Consider the following 27,988-nt stretch of genomic DNA (forward strand, 5'->3'; position numbering starts at 1 on the left):
CAGTCGGGTGGGGAAGCCTTAACTAGCAGACCGGCTCTCCCAGCTTCCGCGGCTCCCTTTGACGATCTCCACAGGGTTGTCCCGGTAAGCGCGCAGATCTGCGCTATCCTCAATTACCTCAGGACTTCTCTAACTGTCGGCTAGGCAATTCTATTAAATGCCTCCGTCCGGGTCCTTGACACGCGCCGGCTCTTCTACCCGCCGAGCGCGCGTGCTATACAGTCATTGGCCATATCACTGCAGGAGGGAAAACTGGGCTCCCCTGTAAAGTCCAGTGGAGGAATCCCAGCCTCGTGCCCCTTCCATTACAAATAGTCTATGGCAGAGATTAGTCCACAGTCTCAAGAGGGGCGAACGGAGACAGTTTGGCTAATGTAATATAAGGCAGATAAATGCCAGTGTCCAGTACATATAAACCATACCAAATACAGCCCTGGGTCACTATGCATAACTAGGCATACAGTAGCTACATACATTTTTTAAGATAACCCAGGCATGTTACTCCAAAACGGGGTACCCTTCAGTTATACTCCCAAAACTAGGGGTATCACACTATTATGTATCCTAACCAGTACTAATATGTATCCTTACATTATTAATGTGTATCCTTGCCAGTATTAATATGTATCCTTACCACTACTAATGTGTGTCCTTACCATTATTAATATGTATCCTTACCAGTATTAACATGTATCCTTACCAGTACCAATGTGTATCCTTACCAGTACTAATATGTATCCTTACTATTATTAATATGTATCCTTACCAGTACTAATATGTATCCTTACCAGTACTAATATGTATCCTTTACCATTGGTAATGTGTATCCTTACTATTACTAATGTGTATCCTTACTATTACTAATGTGTATCCTTACCAGTACTAATATGTATCCTTACTATTACTAATATGTATCATTACCATTACTAATAAGTATCGTTACCATTACTAATATGTATCCTTTTCAGTACCTATATGTATCCTTTTCAGTACCTATATGTATCCTTTTCAGTACCTATATGTATCCTTTTCAGTACTAATATGTATCCTTACCACTACTATTATGCATCCTTACCAGTACAAATATGTATCCTTTCCAGTACTAATATGTATCCTTACCAGTACTAATATGTATCCTTACCAGTACTAATGTGTATCATTACCACTACTGTGTATCATTAACACTACTAATGTGTATCCTTACCACTACTATAATGTATCTTTACCAGTACTAATATGTACCCTTACCAGTATTAATGTGTATCCTTACCACTACTAATATGTATCCTTACCAGTACTAATATGTATCCTTTACCATTGGTAATGTGTATCCTTACTATTACTAATGTGTATCCTTACCAGTACTAATATGTATCCTTACTATTACTAATATGTATCGTTACCATTACTAATAAGTATCGTTACCATTACTAATATGTATCCTTTCCAGTACTAATATGTATCCTTTCCAGTACTAATATGTATCCTTTCCAGTACTAATGTGTATCATTACCACTACTAATGTGTATCATTACCACTACTAATGTGTATCATTACCACTACTAATGTGTATCGTTACCACTACTAATGTGTATCGTTACCACTACTAATGTGTATCGTTACCATTACTAATATGTATCGTTACCATTATTAATGTGTATCATTACCAGTACTAATATGTATCCTTACCACTACTAATGTTTTTCCTTAACATTAATAATGTGTATCTTTGTCACTACCAATATGTATCCTTACCAGTAATAATGTGTTTCCTTATGCGGCTTTCCCATATGTGGGCAAAAAAAGGGAGTCCCCAATTTTTTTTTAAAGATAAACAGCAGTGATAGTGGTAAAGAAAAGTAACCCATACACTACAATAGCAGGGCTGGTAAACTTTAAGTGACCCCTTACCTCCCCTGGGGCTACAGAGCCTGCGCAGCCAGGGGGAAACTTTGCCAGCCAGCAACCCCTGAAGCCCAGAAAAATGGCCCCTTTTGATTAAGGATGGCCATCTGTGTGGTTCCCATCGATGGCAAAATAGCAAGTAGCCATCGATGGTTCCCAGCTATGCAATAGATGATCATCGATGTTCATCCCTGTCTTTTGACTGACTTTCTCGTGGGCCAGTTAGAATCTGGGGGCAGGGCTTTGCAGGTACCAGGGGGTGCCGTGCTATGCTCCCTGTCCCTGCACCTTGTAAAAAAAAAACACATTTGGTTATGCTTAGACATCGATGGAGGCAAACCATATGGTTCTCCCCCATTGACGGAAAAAGCATTTGACATAGGCCATAAACCATCGTTGATTATGAATCATTGATGGTCGATGGCCATTCCTACTTTTGATTGGTCTTTAGGGGTTACAGGGCAGATGACCTTAGGGTTGGGTTGTCGCTGGGGCCCCTATCCTGTAAGGAGAGCCAGACCAGGCTTAGTGAGGCAGTCCAAAAAGAGAGCAGCCCTGAGGGGCTGGGGGCTGCTGCAGATCAGGGAAGGTCTGGACTGGCTGCTGGACTGGTTACCTGTCGCTGGTGCCCGGAGACAGCAGCAGCACCAGACCCGCCAGAGCAATCCTCTCTTGTGTACCTGCTCCGTGAAGGCTACTGTGCTGCCTGGCTGTAGGAGGAGACAGACGAAGGCAGCTACTGGGAGAGCCGAAGGACCCTGGAGGAAGACCCCACCTGCTGTGGACCGCCCGGGGGACTGCACGTGGACTAGAGGACCTCCACTAGGAGGTTTGCTGTCAGAACCGGAGGGAAAAAGCCTCCATTGTGAGGAGACCATCACTGCTGCTGACTAAAGAGACCTCCCCCCCACCCACCGTGGAGAAAAAGGCCCTGCATAGGAGACAGATAGGACTGCTAGCCAGCTGCAGGCAACAGAGGGGACAGCCATAGAAGAGGAGAGCTGGAGGAACCCGCTGAAAGACAGCCACTATCAGTAGGGCGCTGCCGCTGGGGAGAATCCACCATCATTGAGCGGACCCAAAGGATCCTGATACTAGTAGACAAGGGGACCCACAGCAAAGTAAAACACCCCTCCCAAAAGGAGGAAAGTGGATAGACGTCAGGGTACAGAAACTGAAGGAGATCTAGCTGTAACTGTATCGGGATAGGGCCCTGGAACTTGGGTGTGGGTGGGTTCTTAGACACTGCATGGTCATTGATGTTGAAACCATAGAGGCTTGTGAAGCTTTACACTCCATGGGGCTTTCCATACACTAATGCGGCCCATACACTAATGTATATCCTTACCATTACTACTATGTACCTAATGAGTATCTTTACCACTACTAATAAAAATAAACCCTGTAAAACTACAAAAGTTGATCAGTAATCAGTAATTAGTAGACAGTACAGTATTGGACCAATTCACCAATTTCCACACACCGAGGTCGGGTATCAAGTGAAATCCAACATGGATTTTTAACATGAAGATTTTCACTCATTTCCAGTCAGATTGGCGATCATTGATGGCTGCTGGTCGGCCATTCCGACCGGCAGATCAGCAATTCCAGTCCTATCGGGATCAATGAAATGCCTGTCTGATGTACTGTATGGGGCCCTTTACTCTTTAGTGCCAATAAACACCTAGATCTCCCAGCATACAGCAATTCAGCCCCCAGACTCCCTGCTACCCCTCCTCTCAATCAGAACTGCAAATTTACCTTAGTTTCTCAACTGCTTTGTCATCTAATACTGCTTTTACATCACTTCAAATTTTTTCCTTTAAAATTTGTAAAAAATTTTGAAACTCAAAAAGTGGATTCAGCATGGATCACTACTGCGATAGCGTACGCAGACGGCCAATTGTTGCATACTGCGCCTGCATCACAGTATGCGTGCGTTTAGGTGGAATTGCGATGGCTCTGCGATCACTTATGGAGATACAAAATCATCGCAAATTGAGTTACGTCATACCAAGATTTGGGGGTGGTGACAGGGGAGTGGTCGGAGAAACACAGACGTACTTGTCCGTGCATAAATTAACACTGCAACTGTATACGCAGCTTGTGTACTCACTGTGTGTGACAAGGTTAGCAATTTCTGAGTAAGGTTAGACCTGTTGTAATTCTGCGTGATGGGCCGATGTTACTCGATGCTCCTGATGTATACGCAGGACTGCAAGGTATTGTACAGATGTGAGATAGCTGTAGTGGGCGTCTCTATGCTGGCAGTACGACGGCATTGCCATTGCATTCACTAGCATATTTTAACAGCAAATCTGCATGTGTAAACCCAGCCGCGATCGGAATCGCGACCCACAAAAAAACAGGCCCATAGAATGTAAGCTCCACTGGTGCAAAGTCAGATGGAAATGTATAAATATTATATGTAAAGTGCAGCAGAATGTGTGTGTGTTATAGAAATCACTGCTCTCTCTCTCTCTCTCTCTCTCTCTCTCTCTCTATATATATATATATATATATATATATATATATATATATATATATAATTTTATTGATCACTAGTAAGACAGTACTCTGGAAATTGTTTCATTTTGTGGAGTGTGCATCAGTGACATCCTATAATAGTGTGTGCTAGAGCTATTAGTGCAATGTATTCTCCTTACTGTACATGTATTTATTATCCCTGCAGTTGCATTGCTTTTATGAGGAGACCGGTAATATAGATTTCTCCAGCTGCATAATTGTGATATATTGGTAACAGTATGATCTGGACAGGGGTTTCAGTGTTGAAAAATTATGTATATTTAAAATGTTACATGTATTTGTATATACATTTGTTATTTTACTGTAACGGTGGCCAATCATGTTGTCCGCATTGAGTAAAATGTAATTATTCACTGTTATTCTGGTAACGCTTACTGTGAGGTTGTTCATGCAGCATTCAGTTGAAATGCAATGACAATATTGGTTATCTGTAGCCAGTGCTATTTGACTTTTACATTAAACACCCCTATGTATAAAAGCAGGTAACATAGCAGAAAAAAAAAAAAATCACTTTTCTCTATGGTATTGTTACGATCCTCTAGCAATTGCTAGGACCGAGATGGAGGTGTTGGAGATACGTGGCACATCGAAGAACAAACACAAGTAGTATAGTTAAATCATGGCAGTTTACTAAATAAATGATATGATGGACCAGTGAAAACACAACATGTCAATGGTGCAATAAGGAGCTGAAACCATAGGACGGTCAATAGAATATACTGTAGGTTTACAGTCCAAACTAAAGTTGTTTAATGGCCAGGAGGCCTAGTAGACAGCAATGCTTGAAACGTGGTGAAGCAGCAGGATTGCTGGAGGGCCTAGCAGACAGCGATGCTTGAAACCTGGTATAGAAGCAGGATTGCTGTATGGCCAGGAGGGCCTAGTAGACAGTGGTGCTTGAAACGTGGTACTGAAGCAGGGTAGCTGTATGGCATATATATATATATATATATATATATATATATATATATATTTATTTATTTATTTGAGTTTAAACCAGATATGTATGTGTGTGTATATACACACACACAGCTCCACTGAGTCAGACTCGGCAGCAGCACGGGCCAGCACCTCTCTCTGCACAGTACGTGCCCGCCTCTCCTAGCCTGAGCTAGCTAACTTACCTAGAGGATGGACTCAGTGGGAGTCGCCAGCACAGTCTGCTTCAGTGCCTGCTTGATGCTGCTGCTGCAGATGCCTGGTGATCCGATGGGCGCTGGGCTTGGCGGCAACCGACCGTGACTAATGTGTAGGCAGAAGTGGAGCCGTGATTTGTCCTTCACAGCTCTGCTCCGTAAAGGACCATGGGAGGAGTGGCCACGGCAGGGCATGTGCAGTAAAGCCCTCCCGCACCCATCGTCCTGGTCTCCGAGTCCTCCTATGGACCCCAGAATGAGCTTTTATGTAGAAGCTCATTCTGAGTCTCTGACCTGCACTGTGCAGAGCCGTGGAATGCCCCTAGGCATTTGCTTAGAATGCCTATGCCTAGGGCCGCCTCTGCCCGGGTTGATGTGTGCTCACATGCATAATTCAAGATTTTTAGCCCAAGGGGTATAAATGTAATAGATAAATGTAATCACAAAATGACAGAAGCTGATTGGTGGCTTTGAGCAAATCCCCCACTTTGAGTCTGATTCATTCACAAATGGAGCTATTTTTTGCTACCGCGCATGCATCTAGGTCGCACTGCGTATGAGTCAAGGCACAGTAACGTAGTCGCACACTGCAAGTCTTTATTCGCAGTGTGATTGACAGGCAGGGAGCATTTGGAGGAGGCAACGGGAAGTGTCGGCTAAAAACACAGACGTGTGGGGACGTGGGGGCGTGTCATATCCTGTGTCTGTGATCCTGTACACAATAAACGTGGATCCAGTGTCTTACGTTAGCCATAATGAGTGGCCATAGACTCACTGAGAAGTTGATGTTTGCCTGATGCTGCATAGAGTATGTGTACGCAGTTGAGGACAGCTGCACTGGCTCAGATGGGATTCTCAGTACAAGTCCTGCAGTAGCATATATTTGCATATCATCAGCTACGAATGCAGCAGCATTAGTGTACAGTTTTGATTTAGGCCCTTTATCTATCTCCTAGACTTAATTCCACAGATACACTGCATACTTCTCTGTGTTGGCAGTAGTGTCCTCCTGCTCTGCCTCCTCCCAGTGACATCCCTGTGTCATATTCAACTTGTTGTTCTACCTGATTCAATAAATCAAAGCATTGGTTATGCTGTACCATGCGAGGACTAACCACCACCAGCGCCAACAATTGCATTACATATTTAACATGTAAATGTACATTGGCCAAAGTCTATTATTTCATAATTTAACTTTCTGTGTGGAAGACTACTGATCCCAGCATGTACACTTGCATTTCACATTGATAGCCACATTAAACTTAACAGATTGTGTCACCCAGTACACTATCACCGCTTACTCTGCTAATAGGTTATGGGCTCATCAGCCACATGCTGTCAGACCCTATCATCCCCAGAATAAATGTGATACCCCTAAAGTGTTTATCGGCCAATTCATATATGGACACGGTAATAAATTATATGGAATGCATTGTCTTTTAATGTCATGATAGTTGATGTATTTACACAGTGTTTAAAAATGAAGGAGAACATCCAGTTTATTTATTCATGTGTTAACCCCTCACTGAGGGGACTTTGGAACAGGCTGCCCTCCCTGGACTAGGTAAACTATAGGGGCACATGGTTGGGACACTTGTATTGCAGCCACAATATAGGGGGAGATGTCCCTATTGAAGGTTATGTGATGCAGCAGAGCGGTGCGTGCGGTCGGCGGGATGCGGACCAACACGTGACTGCTTGTTATATAAAGAGCACCCACGGGGGCCGCTGGGATAGCTGCCTGAGGGGGACAAGTGAGCGCTTCTCGCCAGAGGACTGGGTGAAGAGCGCCCCACTTACCGGAGGCTGTGTGAGAGGATCAGCAGCTGAGAGAAGAGTGCAGGAACCAGAGCTGACAAGAAGCTGGCGGGGGCAGAGAGAAGGAAGCGTCTTCGGCCGGACCACCCAGAATCCTCCCCCATAGACGATGACCGTCAGCTGGGAGGCTGAGGGGCAGAGACTAGGAGGCAGATCCGGGCGGAGTTGCTGCGGAGGCTGGGACATCTCTTCCAGTGGCAAACGCAGGATTTCTAGAGGGGGGTTTCCAAATGCTTGATTTTAGAGTGAGTGTGGCCGGTCCATGAAGAGGGTATAATTAGCACTTATCCAGCTTTAATATGTTACATATAAAGAATATTGTGTTGCATAAATCCAGCATAATCAGGACCAGTGATCACAGTAAGCCATTAGATGCGGCAGTAGGGCCATCCTGCCTGAGCTGAATATTTTTATGTCAGATGTGGGCACCATTCCAGAGCATTGGAGCAAGTTTGGGAGTCTGAGGGAGCAGCATAAGAACGTACCACTGCCTTTTACATATATGTACATATCGGGTCTCCTTATGTAGTGGATAGTGTATTATTATATAGTATTAATAATTAACCCAATTGATGGTCTATAGCAGTGCACCCCTAACAGTGCATGTTTTCCACATCTCCTCGTTGGTGAACTGGTATTACACATTTTAAAAGATCCATAGATGTTGCTAATCATTTAATTTGTGATACTGAGAAGAACATGCAGCTCTAGTGACATTCTATTATATTACTATTTCTATTGTCATGGTGTGGGCTGGGGAGGGGGGTTTCCAGGCAGACGGAAACACCCCCTGCGTTTGCCTATGTCTTCAGTGACACCCAGTGAGTGCCAGGAGCGGAGGTGCGGTTTCCCCAGGAGAGGACGGATCAATTGGTGTTGGAGGTGGAGTAGTAAGTAATCCGATCCACCCCTATTACAAATACTGCTATCCAAACACACTCCCTGTCAGAGATAGGACACTGCAGCTGAGGCAGCAGGGCTAGCAGACTCTAAACAGCCTGGGGTCACAGAGACTGATTTAAATCACCAGAGAAGTATATCAAAATCCAGCAAAAGGCTATAGCACCAGTCACCTCCCCATGTCCCCTACAGCAACAGTTCCCTCTCCTTCAGAGGGATTACCGTGTGCACTTCTGGTAAACACATGGAGAGAAATTGACAGAGACAGTGTATGCAAAAGAGCAAAAGATCCTCAGTGTGGATACAGGGAGTGTAGCCAGGAGAGATTGCTACAATTAAATCTAATTAAACTTAATTGGATACCAACCAGTTGCTTCTAAGAGAGGAAGTGTTGCAGTAAACATTGTACCCAGTCAGCGATCTCAGTACCCAACATGAGAGTGCAGCGAGGATTACATTGTGAATATTCACATCTTCTATAAATAAACTGAAATTGTTTAACAAGGCAGTAGCAGTACAGGAGTTTGCATAATTAAAGGACCTGTTACCACATTCTCAATATATTACTCTTCAACCCGGGCAACGTTGTACAATGCTGATTACTAGCCAGATAATCTCTTGCATGCAGAGATAGGACTAGAGACAATTGTCTGTTGTTTCCATTGGTGCACCAATTAACTGCTGGTCATATTTTCCTGTTTGCACTATTGCATATGAAAGTGACGTTATATGTTTGGTTGTAATTAACCTATTAACTCCACAGTTGGATCGCGAATCCAGAGTCCCTGTTTAATAAAACGCATGGATCCAATTATATTTTTATTCTCTTAAAAGGGTATCAATCCTATTGTAATGTAATTGTTTTAATGTAAAGTTTATGTGAAAATTTGCCTTTTACCACATATATACTATTGAATAAATACTACTTGTGAGAGTACCCTATTGCCTGTATCTAGTACTTACCATCCGGACGAGTTCAAGACTATCCAAGGCGATTCAGAAATAGTGTTACTCGGTAAGGGAACATCCCAACACAACACACTTAGGGTACTATTCTAAGTGCAGTGTTACATAAACATCTCTAATGCAAGTAGGATCTGTACCATATAAGAGTCCCACTCTGGCGCAGTCACAAGTCTATATATTAAAAGGGATCAATTCCTTACATAGAGATAAAAGGTAAGTCCACCAGATGATTCTTTCAACTCTTTATCCACAATTTTTCTTTTCCCCCTCAATTTCTCAATAGAGCACACCAAGAGCCTTTATATTCAATATTCCTCACAAAAAAAAAAGGAAATCATACTGCAATAACGTATGATGCACAAAAGAATTATTTTAATAAATCACACTCACATAAGAATAAAATCACAAAGCATATAACACCACACAGGGTGCATAATCCACTTGGGAGATATACTGGACCCGGATACCAGGGACATAAAGATGTAAACGGCCAACACCGGGGATCCTGGACACCAACCCGAATTCCCACTCAGTTCACCTGGTCACCAGTCCAAAAAGTCCTCTCCCTTAGCGTTCACCCGCTCATCATTTAGGAATTTATAAGGAGCCTCTAGAGTCCTGCTGGCTGCAGTCTCTGCGCAGATTCATCACTTATTATATTTTGATATTCCAGGATCTGTACCAAGTCCATTACTTTGCACAAGTCCAGATACCCTTGGTGTGGAACACGCCAATACCAAGATCAGCAAATGGCACAAAATAAGAATATCTGACCTTTTTCACTTGTGTGATAGAAATGTACAGTGCAGGGATCAACATGAGTTTTGAGAAGCTGACAGATGCTGAAAACTGCTACATGGAAGTTTGCCATGGAGATGCAGTTAACGTGGGAGAAGTTATGGAAGGTTACTAGTAACCCTGGTGATAATCCAAACCTTGAAGATGTAGATATAGCTATTGGGAAAATTGGTCTAGCATTGGATGCATTTTTTTTCTATTATCCATGGAAAAGCTACAGCATATGCTATGTGGGTAACTCTGCATGAAGATAAAGACTTAATTAGGAGAACCAATCTGAGGCACACATTGTATGCAACAAAGCTTAGTGCTTTTAAGAACATGAACAAATACATAGACAATGTTATCCATCTCTCAGTAATTGACTTCAGTTGAGGTCACAATAGATGATGAAGAGGTTGCGATGGCGATACTGCAAAATCTTATGCTAGAGTATGACTACTTGGTTAGTAGCATTAGAGTTGAGTACTATGAAGCTAACCACAAAGATTGTACCTGCTAAATTATTGCAGTTTCAAGAGCGTATACCTACAGAAATAAATTTTCCTTTCTGTTGTCTAAAGGTTCAAAGCACAAAAAGCCTTAGATTAGATGTTTCAAGTGTCCCAAGTTGGGACACAAGGCCTCAGATTTCAGATCAAATTTATCAAGTGGCACCTCATCACTTACTGTAAGTGAAAATGGGTTTGAGTGATCCTTAAATATAGCAGACAGCTACTGTAATTATTGCTGGAACAGTACATGGACTCAGGAACTTCAAAGCATTTCAGCTGTAATGAAAATTGTTTCAAATCATTAAAGCTGTGCAAGTCTATAGAAGGCAAGGTCATAAATGCCATTAAAGTCAGGACAATTACAATATGCTTAAGAGTGAGAGGAAAGGAAGTTGTCACTGATGTGAAAGTCATACTATTTTCGCCTGAACTAGGGACTAAACTAATTGCTATGAGTGTTCATGATAAAAAAGTTCTGTTTGCAAGGGGTTGGTGTATTGTGTACAACTAAAAAGGGACTGTTATTGCTGCAGCAGCCTGGTACCAACAACAATATATCCTAGACACCAAAAGATGTTGTGTAATGATGACTCGTATCATAAGTCCAACAGGTCAGCAAAGCAATGGCATGGAATTCATGGCAAACAAATTGCCCACGGGGCCCTATTTAACATAACCAGGATATCGCTGCCCCACAGTAGGATGTGGTGCCAGATACAAGGTATGGCTATGAAATAACAAGACTGATGCCATAATTTGTTTAACTATATTAAGTACATTTTAACTCCATTCCCCTTCTATGTACTCCCTGTCTTCATCCACACACTGCATTCTTATTTTCCATTGGTCAAAGCTGTGCTGTATCTCATTATCTGTCACTTGTCTCAACAGCTCCATCATTTTTTTCTTTACCTCAGAAACTGATACAAAATGGGTTCCCTTGAGTACAGATTTGGCTTTAGGGAAAAGAAAAGTCACACGGTGCTCGGTCTGGCGAGTATGGAGGGTGTTCTAGCACTGCAATTTGTTTCTCAGCCAAAAACTGCTCCACAGAGAGAGCTGTGTGGGATGGTGCGTTGTCCTGATGAAGCAATTTTTCCACAACTCTGGCCTCTATATTCTGATTCTTTCCCACAAAGTTCTTAGAATTTTTGTAGCAATGTTGAATCATCATTTGGATGCTGAGTCGATGATCAATTTGAACAATTTTCTCAATTTTTTCCTAATTTTTATTTGTGTTTGATGTTCATCATCTTCGACATCCCCACGACCATCACTAAATCTTGTGACAGCAAAATATCTTTGTCAAGTGGGGTGAAACTTGCAAAACCGTTTTGGGATAGTCCAAGGTCAATGTTCCTCCACTCTTTTTTTACCTCACGCAGTATAACTTCTTTTTTTACAAGTACAGTCTTGTTATTTAATAGTCACACCTCATATGCCTGCAGCTGGAAGTGTGTTAGAAAGTGAAACAACAAGTGTACATGACCAGTCAGGGAACAGGTGTTCCATGAGGAGTAATAATGGGCAACTCCCCAAAAGGTATGACAAAGAATATGCAAACTTCATTTTCGGTGATCCCCAAACACTCCAAAAAGCAAAGTCAAGTGAAGACTGGCTTGAATACAAGTCTGGATAAAAACAATACATTGACAACACCATAATGTCATTGCTATAGCTGCCACATATGATCTACTGTAACACCAACTCAATTTTGATTCAACTGTTTATTGGAGGAAGAGATCTACAAGGAGCCACTGGAATACTATAATGTTTCCAGAAGGTAAGGTGTTTCTTATGAATAAATCTCTATATAACCTCCAACAGAGTGGTCGCTGTTGGTATAAAAAGCTGGACAGCGAACCATTCAAGAAGTGACCATTGCTTGTACTTCAAGTGGAAAGGCAAGAATCTGTTCATTTTTCTTGTCTGTGTAAATGATATATTATTAGCAGGGCACAAAAACAAAGTAGTGAGAGTTAAATCTTTGATGGATGACAGAATAAAATTAAAAGACCTCAGACCTGCACACCAGCTGTTAGATCCTGCATGATTCTTGGACCTAAGTGCTGGAACAGTTACTGTGGATCAACAGGGCTACTCTGAGGCAATGCTTAACGAATTTGGGATGTCGGTCAGTCAGTCAGTTCACCCATCAAAAGGAATATGAAGACCTCAAAGGCCATGTGTCCAGCCACATATATGAAGGTTAAGGAAATAAGAATGGTACCATATCAAGTGAAAAGAAACCCTAATGTATACAAGTGTTGGCACATGACCAAATGCATGCTGCCAGCCATGTAAGCCAATGCACAAATAACCCTGGAAGAGAGCGCTGGCCAACTATCAAAGGCATCTTCAGATATCTAAAGGGAATCAGTTCACTACAGCTAAAGTTCAGAAAGACTAGGACTTTAGATTTACAATTGTTTTGCGACACTGGGGATCAAATGAAGTCCACAGGCATTCCTATACCGGATATGTGTTAACTGTGCAAGGTGTGGCCATCAGTTTGGCAAGTAGGAAGCTACCAACAGTGGCCTTATCTACCACAGAAGCAGAGTATATGACCCTCATGAAGACAGCCAAGGAAGTATTGTGGTTAAAAGGGTCTAAGGGGCAAATTTACTAAAGGTCAAATTCAACCGATTAAAAATCAATCTAAATCAATCAACAATGTTATGTTTTATGGGTGAAATCATGCATTTACTAACAGACTAATTTTTTAATCAATTTTTAGTGTTAGTAAATGTGCGATCTAGCACCCGAAGCACAACATCAATGTTGATCCATTTAGATTGATTTGAAATCGATTAAAATTGACCTTTAGTGGGGGGCATGGCCTGCCTGCCAAACAGGGTGGACGTGCTTCCTGGCAACTAATGATACTGGATCAGAACCTCTATACACCTTCCTATACCTTCTAATACCCTGCCTATACCTTCTGAGGATGACGCTAATTTGCGTACGCTGTCATACCATAAATAAAGACTTAGATGTGGAATCTGTGGTTCCAAAGCACAAGTGTTATTCAGGTTAAAAGTTCAGACAGTTACACGCAATTGATCCATACACAATTTAGGCGCAAAAGGAAATTATACAGACCCAAGTACAGTATACATATGCAGCGCCTCCGGACCCGGAGATAGACATCAGCAAGAGACCCCTAGTCATACAGCATTCAGCATGAAGACTAAGAATCAGCGTTCGAGCACACATATTTATACCCCCCAGAATAAACAGGACAATAGGGAAGTTTGTTGCTGATGTCATTGGTTCCCAGGGGAGAAGCATCTGTTACAGCACATTTAACAGGCTGGTTCAAATAGACTCTCCCTGCCTCTAACAGCTGGGGGTCTTTCTCTTCACGCCCCCTGTAACATCCTAACAGTTGTTCATGAAATATACATTTTGTTGCTTGTAGGCTCTGCGATCCATAACTTGAGTTTGCATGATGCGACCTCCCCACCGATAACACCGGAATACTGTAAAAAGAATACGCATCAGTACAAAACCAAACACGATCTGTTTAGCATATATAATACCTTAGTTATCAAATACCTTTATTTCTCAGCATTTAAACTAACTGAACCAACTCAAATCATACACTTTAATGCTTATTGAACCTTATGTGTGAATATGTAATGTATGGGTATTCAGGGTTTGATATAAGGATGCTAGTTAACTTGGGGCAGATGCATGCGCATAAAGCTAATAAAACATCGGTTTCATACAAAGTCCTATGCATTCGCTAATATGCGACTAGTTAACAGCACAATTGTGCATATTAATGTGTGTATGAGAAATGGTGAAAAGATGCAATCGCATGTTGCTAATAGTATCATCGCCACATGTACTAAAATGTGAGTTTATCTAAAATGGCGCTTAGGCTGCCATTCGCAAAATGGCGTCTTGCGATCTCATTTTCAAGATGACATCTTGCGGCCAGTCGCAAGATGGCGTCGCCATGATTAAATTTTAAACTGAACTTGTCTCAGCCAATTATTCAGCTTCGACAGTCCACCCTTTGATAGCAAACAACATGCTATCACAATCTGCTATTAGAATTTAATTTAGGCTTACATTTACATATTATTTGGTGTTATGGGGTGGCACAAGGTGGTTCTTAATCCATCAATAATGTGTCTCTGGGTGGGGACATAAAACTACAATTATACGCACACCGCGGATCTTGGAAGATCATGTGAAAGGTGTGGGAATGCACCAGTCTTATAAAAGCAGTCTTGAAGGGGAATTGAGACTTTACATTATCAGAGGTGTTCTATGAATAACATTTCAATAATACATTCTATGCATGTCTAAATATAATACATCAAACGATTGTATTTCCTAGTTCAGGGTTGTAATGCAGTTCTATATTTACCTCGGTATACATATTGTCATTACTGACCACCATCATAGTTTCATTCTTTCGTTTCACTCTGTTTTTACATTTTCCACACTTCAACACAATAGGAACACACCGGACGCATATGCCAATTAAAATTATGACAATCAGTATGAGGATTAAGAAATTGCCTATGCTGGCGATCACTTCCTGGACCCATTCCCCTAGACCTCAGAACCATTTCACTGGATTCAGCCATGACACCCATCCTTCTATCTCTTCCCCTACTTCAGCCACTGAAGCGTTATGCTCCTTATGAAATTCCCATTTTAGCTGCAGAATTTCATCCATCTTCCGGTCTATCACCTACTTGGGGTCGCTGGTATCGTTGGTGATATAGGTGCAACATTTTACTCCAAATTGGGTGGCTAACGTTACGCAATACCCTCCAGTAATAGCAGTTAAATAATTCAACACTAGCCTGTGTTGCACCAGTTCTTTCTTGTATGCTTGCAATTCTCTCCCTGTATACCTGAATGTGTCATCGTACATCTCGGTGATATTATCTATTAATTTAGCAAGTTCCTGGATATATCTAGAATTTAATGTACCCCAAGCAATCCTGGTGGGATCCAGTGCGACTAAAACTTGAAAGCCAGTTGTCTCACTAATTAGCTGAGCGGTTTTATGCACATCACCAGGTATCATATTTCTTTTGCCTCTGTGTTCATATTGTGTGTGAAGATATGGTGACGGTGTGTTTTTATGTATACCCAGCATTTCAACATGTGTGAGGGTCATAACTTCTGGGACTACTCTTCCCAGGTAACACAAACCTTCGGAACTCAGGGAGAGCCATTTATACGCTTTTCTTCCACAGATGAAATATACATTATCAGGAAGAACATAAGGAATTGTATGCATCATTATCATTGAGCACATTTCCCTTGCAAACAATCCTATTTCTGGGTCTTCCATCTGGTTCATGCAAGTCTCCGGCTGTATTATTTTAGCACAATAACCATCTGGCACCTTACCAATAATCTCTTTGGTGGAACTCAGTGTATACCGGTACCTAAAATGTTTCCCACTACATTTAATTGAGCGTAACAGATCATGGTTTATGGACTCATTATCAGCTCTTTGTGAGAAGGTCATCGTCTGATTATTCCCTGTCACTTCCCAACTCCCGGGTTTATTGGGGTTGGTTATGTTTAAGCACAAAAGTGATCTATCTACTTGGAATTGATAGAGTTTGAAATTAGGTGGTTTGGATGAGAGAAATTTTCCATCCAAAGTTTTCCCTTTCTGCAATTCTAAAATTTCTGTGGTATTCAGCGGAAATGGCACCAACCCTACGTTATGCTGTCCCTGTGGCACATGTGAACACACCCAGCAATCAGTTTGATTTAACACTTTGCCTACCATGCTATGATAATCCCCTAGAGGATACCCACCCCAGTACGGATTATATTTAGGTTGGCACCATTGGATACAGTTCTCATCAACTAGGGGCCCACAAAGCTCACAAATACAGGAATCTTCAGACAATAAACCTCCACACCTTCCCCGAGTATCCGGAATGACAGCTCTCTTAACAATAACAGTACTAAGATTGGTCAGACACTCCCCTGATTGGCATTGCACTCCTCCTGATTCCACTCCATCAGCACTGCCATCATCTCCCGTTTCCTCAATCGGTCCCCCATCACAGACACTGGATATCCCCGAACTGACCAGGATGGTGAACACTCTAAAAGAGAATATGAAAATGAACACAGCAGGCCTGTCCATTGTCACAACAAGATCTGCAAATTTCTCTCAGTTCAGGTATCTCACTACAACCTGTTCAATCCTCCCGGAACAAGCTCGCGATCAACAGGTCCACGCTATCAGCTTTGTCTCTCCACCGGCTGATTAACCTTTTTGCAGTGAGTGGAATGGACCCAGGTATCTCTCTCGGCCACCTTCAAAGATGTAGTACTTGTCAGCAGCACCTGGTACGGACCTTCCCACCGATCAGTCAAACAACCTGAATGCAAGAAATTTCTGATCATTACATATTCTCCTGGTTCAACATCATGACAGTTCGTTCCAGGCATATCATTAGACAACAATTTCAGTTTCTGCTGCTGTTGCTTTAACTGCTTACTCATTGATATAAGATACTTCACAGTTACCTCGTTGTTACCCTTTAGATCTTCCTGTGGACTTATAATCAAATGAGGTTGTCTACCGAACAATATTTCAAATGGGGACAGATTTAGAGGGGGTCTAGGAGTGGTCCTTATGCTATGTAGGACCAAAGGTAACACTTCTGGCCATCCTAGTCCAGTCTCTGCCATGATTTTACTTAGCTTATTTTTAATAGCCCCGTTCATCCTCTCTACCTTGGCACTGGCTTGCGGTCGGTAGGGGGTGTGAAGTCGGCTATTAATACCCATCAGCTTACACATATTTTGAAAAACATCACCTGTGAAATGAGTACCCCTGTCACTCTCGATGATTCTTCGGATACCGTACCTGCATACAAATTCCTGAACTATTTTCTTGGCAGTAAACGCAGCAGTATTAGTGGCCACTGGGTAGGCCTCAACCCAGTTAGAAAATATGTCTGTGCACACTAATACATACTTAAGGTTCCTGCAGGGTGGTAATTGGATGAAATCAATTTGTATCACCTGGAAAGGTCCATCAGTCGGTGGAATGTGGGATGGCTCAGTAGGGTTTGCTTTCCCTATGTTCTTTCTCAAGCAGATCAGACAGGAGATTGCTATCTTCTCTGCTTGTAAAGAAAAACCTGGTGCACACCAGTATGCCCTCACCAACTTGCACATACCCTGTTTACCCAGATGAGTCAGACCGTGTGCTGCTTCAGCCAGGCTGGGGTAATATGCCTTGGGTGCTACTGGCTTACCATGTCCATCCCTCCAGAACCCAGAGGACTCTTGCCCACATCCCTTGGACTTCCAAATGGATTTTTCCTGAATTGAACACAAATTTTGCATCTCAATTAATTTCAGCATATCAATAGTTTGAAATTACATAATTGTTTCAGTTGGAGAAAACATTTTTAACCCTGCTGCCCATTTTGCAGCTTCATCAGCTCTGTTGTTGCCCAGTGACACCGGGTCATCCTCACATGTGTGGGCTTTGCATTTAATTACTGCCACTGCTTTGGGCAGTTGGATTGCTTCTAAAAGATGTTTTATGTGTCAGGAATGTGCAACTGGTGTGCCTGCTGCTGTCATAAAATTTCTCAGACGGCATAGAGCCCCAAAATCGTGCACCACCCCGAATGCGTACCTCGAGTCAGTGTAAATGTAAGCAGATTTGCCTGCTGCCAGTTCACATGCTCTAGTCAGTGCTACTAACTCTGGCACCTGGGCTGAGTGAGGAGGACCAAGAGGTTTAGCTTCTATGATGTCTGTCATTTACAACAGCATAACCTGTACATAATTCACCTGTGTCTATTTGTCTATGACAACTCCCATCCGTATAAAAAGTTACATCCACATTCTCCAAAGGTGTGTCATGTATGTCAGGTCTAGCAGTAAAGGTCTGATTCAGATATGTCATACAATCATGCGTATCATTATGTCTGCCGAAAGCACCTCCCGCCAGCAACTCCTCTCCTTCCACCCTTTGTACATCATGTTGTACATATGGTAGGTATGTTGCTGGATTCAGGGTACTGCAACGTTTAACAGTAATATTTGCAGGAGCGATTTGAGCTAGTTCCCATTTGGTGAACCTAGCCGAGGAGACGTGTCTGGTTTGAGCTGAGTTCAACAGAGCAGATACAGCATGGGGAGTGTAGACAATCATATCATGGCCCAATACTACATCCTCACTTTTACTCACCAATAGAGCGGTAGCTGCTACACTTCTCAAACAGGTGGGGAGTGATTTTGCCACAGTGTCCAATTGGGCACTGTAGTATGCTATGGGCCTACTGGCATCACCATGTTTTTGTGTGAGGACACCTGCAGCACAACCATCGGCTTCCGTACAATACAAATCAAAAGGTTTTTCATAATCAGGTATTCCCAATGCAGGAGCTCTTGTCAGACTATCCTTAAGATTATGGAAAGCCTGTTCTGATTCCTCTGTGTGTATGACACGATCGGGCATTGAGGAAGAGACTAATTCCTGTAAAGGTAAGGCCAAAATAGAAAAACCTGGTATCCACATTCTACAGTATCCACACATTCCCAAGAAGGTACGAATTTGCTGTTGATTCTGCAGCAGTGTCATGTTTTGTATGGCCTGGATTCTATCTGTTGTAAGGTGTCATAATCCCTGGGTTAGGCAGTGTCCCAAATAATTTACTCTGGATTGGCACGGCTGTAGTTTGTCCTTAGCCACCTTGTGTCCTGTTTGTGAGAGATGAAGTAACAAAAGTTTAGTATCATTCAAACATGACATAAACGAGTCAGAACATAGCAATAAATCGTCCACATATTGAATTAGAACAGATCCATTGGCAGGTTGAAAAGATTGTAAACAGTCATGCAATGCCTGGGAGAAGATACTGGGGCTGTCTATGAAACCTTGGGGTAATCGTGTCCATGTGTATTGTAAACCTCTGTATGTAAATGCAAATAGATACTGACAGTCAGGATGGAGAGGCACAGAGAAGAAAGCAGTACAGAGGTCAATGACAGTGAAATGGGTTGCATTTGGTGGGATCTGCATCAAAATGACAGCTGGATTTGGCACTACAGGGAATTGTCTCTCTACTACCTTATTAACACCTCTAAGGTCTTGTACTTGCCTATAACCCCTCCCACCACTCTTCTTTACCGGGAAGATGGGACTGTTGGCTACACTAGCTGTACGGACTAAAATTCCCTGTTGTAATAATTGCTCAATTATTGGAAAAACCCCTAATTCTACCTCCTGTTTTAGTTGGTACTGGGGAATTTTTGGAGCTTGCCTTCCGTTTTTTAAATTTACCATTACTGGGCTTACATTTGCCATTAATCCAGTGTCTTGTCCATCTTTAGTCCAAAGGGAATCTGGAATTAGGGACAACATTTCATCTACCTGTGATGGAGTTTCATTTAAAACTGCAGAGTGATACATTATCCTTTGAGGAGTGTCTAACATATCCCGCACCTCGTATACCATTCTCTCTGGAATATCTAAAAATACACCATCAGGGGTGCAATATATAACACATCCCATCTTACATAACAAGTCTCTGCCCAGTAAGTTAGTAGGAGCTGCAGCAGCCAGGAGAAAAGAATGCCTGGTATGCAACGGCCCAATAGTAACCTCTGTGGACTATGTTAAAGGATAATGTTCCACTTTACCTGTTACACCCATTGTTGGTACTGTCTCGTTGGTCACCTGCAAATTAAGGGGAGATTTTATCACCGACCTGGTTGCCCCTGTGTCTACAAGAAAAGGATATTCAGTGCCAGCTACATCAACCATCATGACCGGTTCTTCCCTAGTACTTCCCGTTAACCTGACCATCTGTAGACTACAGGTATGACCAGACCCCTAGCATTGGCTACCATTCTCCAATAAAGCATTTACGGCTACAATTGGAGCTGGTGCCTGCTGAACATTTGCTGGCCTCTGTGCATATCCCTTATGGGGATATCTAGGTCTTCCCTGATGTGGGATCCCTACTCCTTTTACTGTACAGTTTCTACTTAAGTGTCCTGTTTGTTTACAGTTAAAACATGTTCGTGTTTCGGGTGAAGACGTGGTGTTGTGAGGTTTGCGCAGAGGGTAAAGGTGGTGGATATGGGTAAGGATAGGGAGGGTAAGGGTATTGTGGGGGATAAGAAGTTGGTGGATAGCCTGGGACCTGTGGTTGCATCGGGTTAGTGGGATAGAGTGGTGTTTGCTGAGTGGGGTTAGTGAGAGCACATACTTGTTCAGACGGGAGTGTGTGTGCAAGTGTGTCTGTTGGCTGTGATGTTACCGTCATTCCCTCCAGAGCTTGTATACTGACTGCCATCAGTTTCTCGCTCTGGGCTTCTCTCTTTTTGGAGATTTTTTTATCATGTTCAATGGCGGTTTCTATGAGGGTATCTATTGAGTCCCCGCCAGGGAGGCTGTGAGGTCTGAACCAGAGTTTTTAAACTCTCTTTCAGACCATCCACAAGTACTGTGACTATCATCCCCCGGTGGTGAGTGCTATCTTTAATAATAAAAATAATCTTCTGCAGTCTCTCTCTTTCTGCTTAATGGTGAAAATTTTGTTCCAGTTAACTACTACTGGAAAATATATACCCAATTGAGTTACAATGCGGGAAATGTTACCTTGGTTTACTTGGTCTGTTAAGGGAACGTCACCATCCAATACACAATCCGTGATAAATTTTGTCACGTCGGTATTGCATGGCAGACAGGCCCTTAACACCACACGCCAATTTTTATTAGTGGGTTCATGTGAACTACCCAAATTTCTCAAAAATCTTTGACATTTGGCTAATTCCTTTTTGGGATCGGGGAAATCATTTTATGATGGAATTTAGTTCTGCTCTTGTCCAAGGACAATGCATTACTACTTCCCTCGTGGGCACTATTCCATTCGCATCTGCATTTCCATTTGGAACAGTTATTGTCCGAATGGGATGCAGACTGGTAGCGCTGCTACCTTTGACCTGGTTACCTGGCTGGGGGTTTAGTCTGCTGCTGCTATGTATGGTATTAACAACTTCCTCTATGGGTGCAGAGTGTGTTAACACTTCCCTTGCTGTTACCGATGGAGATGGCAGCACCACTCGTGATTGTGGTGATGCAGCATCTATCATCTGCACAGCATGGGAAATGGCAGACATTACAATAGGCTCATCATCCGCATCATGAACATTTTCTTTATAGTTGCTTAAGAGAGGGTACAAATTGCTTGTTACATTTTTATATTTTGGTAACTGTACTTGCACCTCCATCCACATAAGGTGGGGGAGGTGAGCGTGAACTGCTGGCAATACTCTCCATGATGCTACCTTGCCGCAAGTGCGTGCCATTTTGCGGCTCGCCAGTATTGCAATGCAGCATCGCGGATGTATTTTCTGGCAATTTGCACATTTTTAAGTCACGCATCCCCTTCATGCTGCCACAGTTTTAAACATTCAAAATATTTAACCTTTTTCTCTCGGGAGCGCATCAAACTGATGTGATCCCGAACATTGTCTAACACATTTTTGTCAAAACTACCAATTCTGGGAAACGGTCTAACACTCTTCCTCGTCATATTAAACAATAAATCACAATACCTTATTGCATAAGTACCGTACTTGGTATGCATGATACGACGGGCCGATCCGATCGGTGCCTCCATTAGCAGCACATCATTGCCTAACACCTCTACTGTTTGCGTGGCTCCCATTCTGAGACAACTCCTACGCTTTCCAATAAAAATTTAAACCGGTGAAAGACAATCAAGATACTTTCACTTACCTGCGGACGATTTAAGTCGGCAGCGCCCACACACCTGGATAAGATTTAGTAAGGCAACTTCCACACCTGGATAAGATTTGAAAAAGGCAACTTCCACACCCGGATAAGATTTAGTAAGGCAACTTCCACACCTATGAGAGTTTATAAGTCGGCTACTCTCACACACCTCTCTACAACAAAGACAACATGTACACCTGCTACTGTGTATAGAACGGTAAAGCTGCTTACCGAGCGGCTAGACTAACCCTTGCACCTAGCCCTTAAGGATCATACGATACCCTTAACTTTGTTCAACAAATATTCACTGTTACACACTTTTTTTCCTGCGCAGAAAAATACACGTTAACCCAGATATTGGTAATAGAAAAAAAATTTAAACCTCAATGGCTTTGTCCAAACACGTGGCAGCACAACCAGAAGTACATATACGCTATTGTGCGACCAGTCGCATACACAATAATGCGACTACCACACAACCATATAATTGCTTTCTAACCGCATACACAAAAGTTGTTTTTTTGCTATGCGCAAACCTGCGACTTAGCCACGTACTCAGTACTGCGACACCCCTTTAAACATAAGGTCTATCAACAGAGGAAAACAAACTTTTTCCTCTCTTGTCCCTGGATTCTAGTCAGCTTCCTTGATTCACACGGAAATGGATAGTGATCTTTCAGCACAAAGCGGTTGCAGGCAAACCCTGCATGTGGCCACTCCACCCTTTGCTGAAATATCGATGGCCGTATGTACCGTGTGAGCAGGTAAGTGACTTCACTACGAGCCCCTAACTAACGATACTGGATCAGAACCTCTATACACACTTTCCTATACCTTCTAATACCCTGCCTATACCTTCTGAGGATGACGCTAATTTGCGTACGCAGTCATACCGTAAATAAAGACTTAGATGTGGAATCTGTGGTTCCAAAGCACAAGTGTTATTCAGGTTAAAAGTTCAGACAGTTACACGCAATTGATCAATACACAATTTAGGCGCAAAAGGAAATTATACAGACCCAAGTACAGTATACATACGCAGGGCTTCCGGACCCGGAGATAGGCATCAGCAAGAGACCCCTAGTCATACAGCATTCAGCACGAAGACTAAGAGTCAGCATTCAAGCACACATATTTATACCCCCCCAGAATAAACAGGACAATAGGGAAGTTTGTTGCTGATGTCATTGGTTCCCATGGGAGAAGCATCTGTTACAGCACATTTAACAGGCTGGTTAAAATAGACTCTCCCTGCCTCTAACAGCTGGGGGTCTTTCTCTTCACGCCCCCTGTAACATCCTAACAGTTGTTCATGAAATGTACATTTTGTTGCTTGTAGGCTCTGCGATCCATAACTTGAGTTTGCATGATGCGACCTCCCCACCGATAACACTGGAATACTGTAAAAAAAATACGCATCAGTACAAAACCAAACTCAACCTGTTTAGCATATATAATACCTTAGTTATCAAATACCTTTATTTCTCAGCATTTAAACTAACTGAACCAACTCAAATCATACACTTTAATGCTTATTGAACCTTATGTGTGAATATGTAATGTTTGGGTATTCAGGGTTTGATATAAGGACGCTAGTTAACTTGGGGCAGATGCATGCGCATAAAGCTAATAAAACATCGGTTTCATACAAAGTCCTATGCATTCGCTAATATGCGACTAGTTAACAGCGCAATTGTGCATATTAATGTGTGTATGAGAAATGGTGAAAAGATGCAATCGCATGTTGCTAATAGTATCACCACCACATGTACTAAAATGTGAGTTTATCTAAAATGGCGCTTAGGCTGCCATTCGCAAAATGGCGTCTTGCGATCTCATTTTCAAGTTGGCGTCTTGCGGCCAGTCGCAAGATGGTGTCGCCGTGATTACATTTTAAACTGAACTTGCCTCAGCCAATTATTCAGCTTCGACACAGCTCTCCAGATTCCCCTTCTATAAAGCCCTATTCCTGCTGCCCCCCCGCTGTTCTTGGGGTCTCTCCCTCCTGTTTGATCCCCCGCTGCATTGCTGGCACCTTGTCCACACTCCAGGAGTGATTTATGACTCCAGAGACACTGAGGCCTACTCCACACACAGAAGCACCGGCCTAAATTTTGGTGCGCCGTGGATCAACGCTGACGCAATTACCGCCAGATGTCGGCACGGTCTCCCTACCTCCTCCGCATCTTCACTAGCAAGTTGGAGACCCTGTGGTGGTTAGCTATATCCGTGGGGGACCCTAGAAGATGCCCGTGGCCAGAGCCGTGAATCTTGGGTGGCCGCCATTTTGACACCAGGTGTGAGACATGCTGGGCTCCCTGCACCTTCAAGCTTGCTTGCTCTGGCTTCCTCCCTCCTCCTGAGCCTGGTCTTTGGCTGCGGGAGAATCTGCACCGCTGCTCCATTGGTCTGGTGACCCCTCTATGAGGTGAGAAATCCTGTGCACACCCTGACTGGGCTTAGGAGAACACTGCCCAACTCTATCTCTTGAGGGCAATGTAGAGAAGTACATACTGCTATCTTGCTGCCCTGTCGACAGATACACGGGAGCCGCAATGCTGGTTACCTCATACCCTTTCCCCCTGCTAGTTATACTGCGAAAGGCAAGGCAAGATTAATTGCTCAGGGGTAAAACGTCAGCCATATTACCACGCATATTACGGTGTGGAGGTGGTGGATGAGGGAGACATGAGTTCATATATATTGTGTTTGAGTACCCTGGGTGAAGCCTGAAAGTCACCATAACATCCAAATGTGTATTGAAAATTAAGACTGTGACACAATATCGCTCTCAATTTGCAAGATCTTATATTTAAACTGGACTTTTGGCTCCATTATTAACCCTCAAGCTCCCTCTACTGGCAGTCCCATAGAAATACATCCTCATACGTGGTGGACGTGCCCAACCATAGAATATTCTGGTGAACAAAGCTGGAGTACACTTTTGTTTGGCGGAACTCTCTGTGTATACCTCTCTGTGTATACCTCTCTGAGAAATGTAGAAGATTTAGAAACACTCCACAGAATCTACCTCATAATTAAAGGGATTGTACAGTTTAACCCCGAGATGTTTATGGTTATTACCAAAACCTTTGTAGTGTGAAGCTGATCTTCTGCCTCAAAATTATTCCTTAAAATACTGCCCCCCCCCCCTCATGTTGGTTGCCTGGACCCAACGATATATTGAATGATTTGTCCTAGAAGACGAAATATGTTTTGAAGTTAATTAAACTACTTATCCTCACCCACAGAGCCAGTGTTTAGTCTGCAAAAACTTATATTCATACTTGCATTCATCTTAATACCTATTGGCAATGGAGAAATTCGTTACGCCTAAAAATCCTCGATCGTGAGGAGGAGATAGTCTTAAAACAGATGGTGCACATATGGAAGCTGCAGGGCCTGATGAATTTTCATTAGAGGGTTCTGACCCACAGACCTCAAATCCCATTTCATACAGAGATGTTGTTACAGCCATTAAAGAAACAATGGAACCACTATTACAACAGCAGACGGACAAGTTTACAGCAAGTTTTAAAGATTTAAAGAAACAGATAAATCAGACAAACACACAGGTGAAGACGAATGGACAACGATTAGGCGAAGCGTTCCATGATATTGCCCAATTGTGACAACAAGTTGATTGAGACTCTAAACTTAAACTCCAACTTCAAAATAGAATTGATAACCTCGAAAACCGTTCCAGACGGAATAATCTACGCCTTGTAGGGCTACCGGAATCTGTTAAACCGGAGGCATTGGCGGACTTTGGCCCTGATTCAGACCCGGACGCAAGTGGGCGTTTGTACGTTCGGCGTACGTGCCGAAATATGTTAATTTAATCGCTCGCACGTAATTTCGAACGCAGCTAAACTTCCTCCCCAAAGTCTACCGACCCCTCCTCTAGCTAACGAGCGAGCCAAATAGTGAGCGTACATCCCCAATGTGGCTTGCAGGGAACGCACGTACAAGTACAAACCGGAAGTGGGCCTGTCAGATTCCGATTACCTGCTCGTTCATTCTGCCTACCTCCTTCAATCGTATCATGCCAATCAATATATCAATTAGCTTAATTGCTCTTCACATGTGTTCGGTTTTTTTTTTTTTGTTTTTCAATAAACTTTACTCTTGTCCGTGTTTTTGTTTACTCGCAGAATACGTACGGTTTAAACAATGGTTTTCTTTTGCCAAAATACATGTTTGAGCCAATTATCCATTTGTTTTCCGTATTTTTACCCACGCATATTTTACTGGGTTAATTTCTTTATTTAAATTAGCTTACGCATGTCACTGCATCAAGCCTATCATAACTCACAATAGATTTTTTGGCCTGTAGAACACATGACTCATACACTAACCAATACAATGGTTCCTGTTAATTTCCCAACTACATTAGCCAATCAAAATTATTTTCTGTTCTTCATTAAAACTGTTTTATTAAAAATACACCATTGCCATCATGAGAGCCTCTGCATTCACCAAGCGAGAGCTTCTGGTTCTTACAGAGGTGATGGACAGGCGTATCACCAGAAAGCCTCCCCCCATCAGCAATCGGGAGAAGCGTGCCGCCTATGCGGAGGTTCGCGGCCGCCTGCGTTCCTTCGGCTCACGCCGACAGCTGGAGTGCAGGTGGTCCGACCTTCAACGGCGGACGCCCCGCTTGCTGGCATGTTTTCGCCAGTGTATAGCGGAAAGTAAGTTATGTTTTGTTTGTTTTTCCTGTTTATCTTTGTGGCCCTATCTGCGTGTGCATGTTTTCTTGTTTGGCCTGTTTCTTTTTTTCACTCATATCTGCGTGTGCATGTTTTCCTTTTTGTTTGTTAAACAATTAGCGTTTAGCAAGGTGATGTTCTAAACTAACCTCAATTTGTTTCCCATCATTTAGGGGCCAAGCGAAGACTACGGCGTCATCGCCGGCAAAGACGTCGCCCTCGTCCCCTCTCCCCAACCCCCAGCCAAACCTCCTGTCCCCCAAATTCCCCCTCCACCCCAGCCTGCCCAGACCCTGTCGCCCATCCCTCTTGGCGATTTCCCCTCCATCCCAATTCCCCCTCCCCTCAACCCACCCCTCTCTTGACCACCCCATTTCCCGAGTCAGTCATTACCCCCCCACCTCCTTGAGAAATTTGCCCACCTCCGAGGAGGACGATGGAGTGGTTTCGGAGCCAGCCGTCATTCACAACGGTATGTTTCCCTTTTATCCTTTTTTTTGAAGGAAAATGTGTTGATGTAATCCTTTGTCTGTGCCTTTTCCTTTTTTTATTAATTTTAAAGGTTGGTTATATATCTGTTTGTATTTACATTTCACAGCTGATTTCCCCATACACATATCCCACATGTCAAAACAGTCAAACTTGTATCTCTTGTTTACAGTTGCCAGATTTTTAAGGTTTTTTTTTTTTTTTTTGTATTTTATTGTTCAAGGTTTTTTTTTTATTGTGGTTTTTGAAACACTATTGTCACTTTTTGCTAAGTCTATTTTGCTTGAGTAGTTTTTTAGATTCATAAATTATGGATTCATTTTAGTAAGCACCACAATTTTATAACCCACAGAGGACCAGAGGCGTTTGGCGAACCTAGCCGGGTGTGTCCAAATGATGTGGGGGCATGTGATCGGCCTGCTGGTGGTCCTGGATAGGATGTTGGGGATCCTG

At 42.8% G+C, this 27,988-nt stretch overlaps 1 long non-coding RNA gene across 1 annotated transcript; it reads left to right on the top strand.

Moving 5' to 3' along the window:
- On the top strand, window positions 1-27,988 carry LOC148509422 (uncharacterized). The gene is made up of 3 exons (XR_015869436.1): window positions 1-84; window positions 27,220-27,518; window positions 27,888-27,988. It is a non-coding gene; the product is annotated as an uncharacterized LOC148509422 (long non-coding RNA).

Source organism: Taudactylus pleione, unplaced genomic scaffold, assembly GCF_031769625.1.
Source record: "Taudactylus pleione unplaced genomic scaffold, aTauple2 ptg000327l, whole genome shotgun sequence".
NCBI lineage: Eukaryota > Metazoa > Chordata > Amphibia > Anura > Myobatrachidae > Taudactylus > Taudactylus pleione.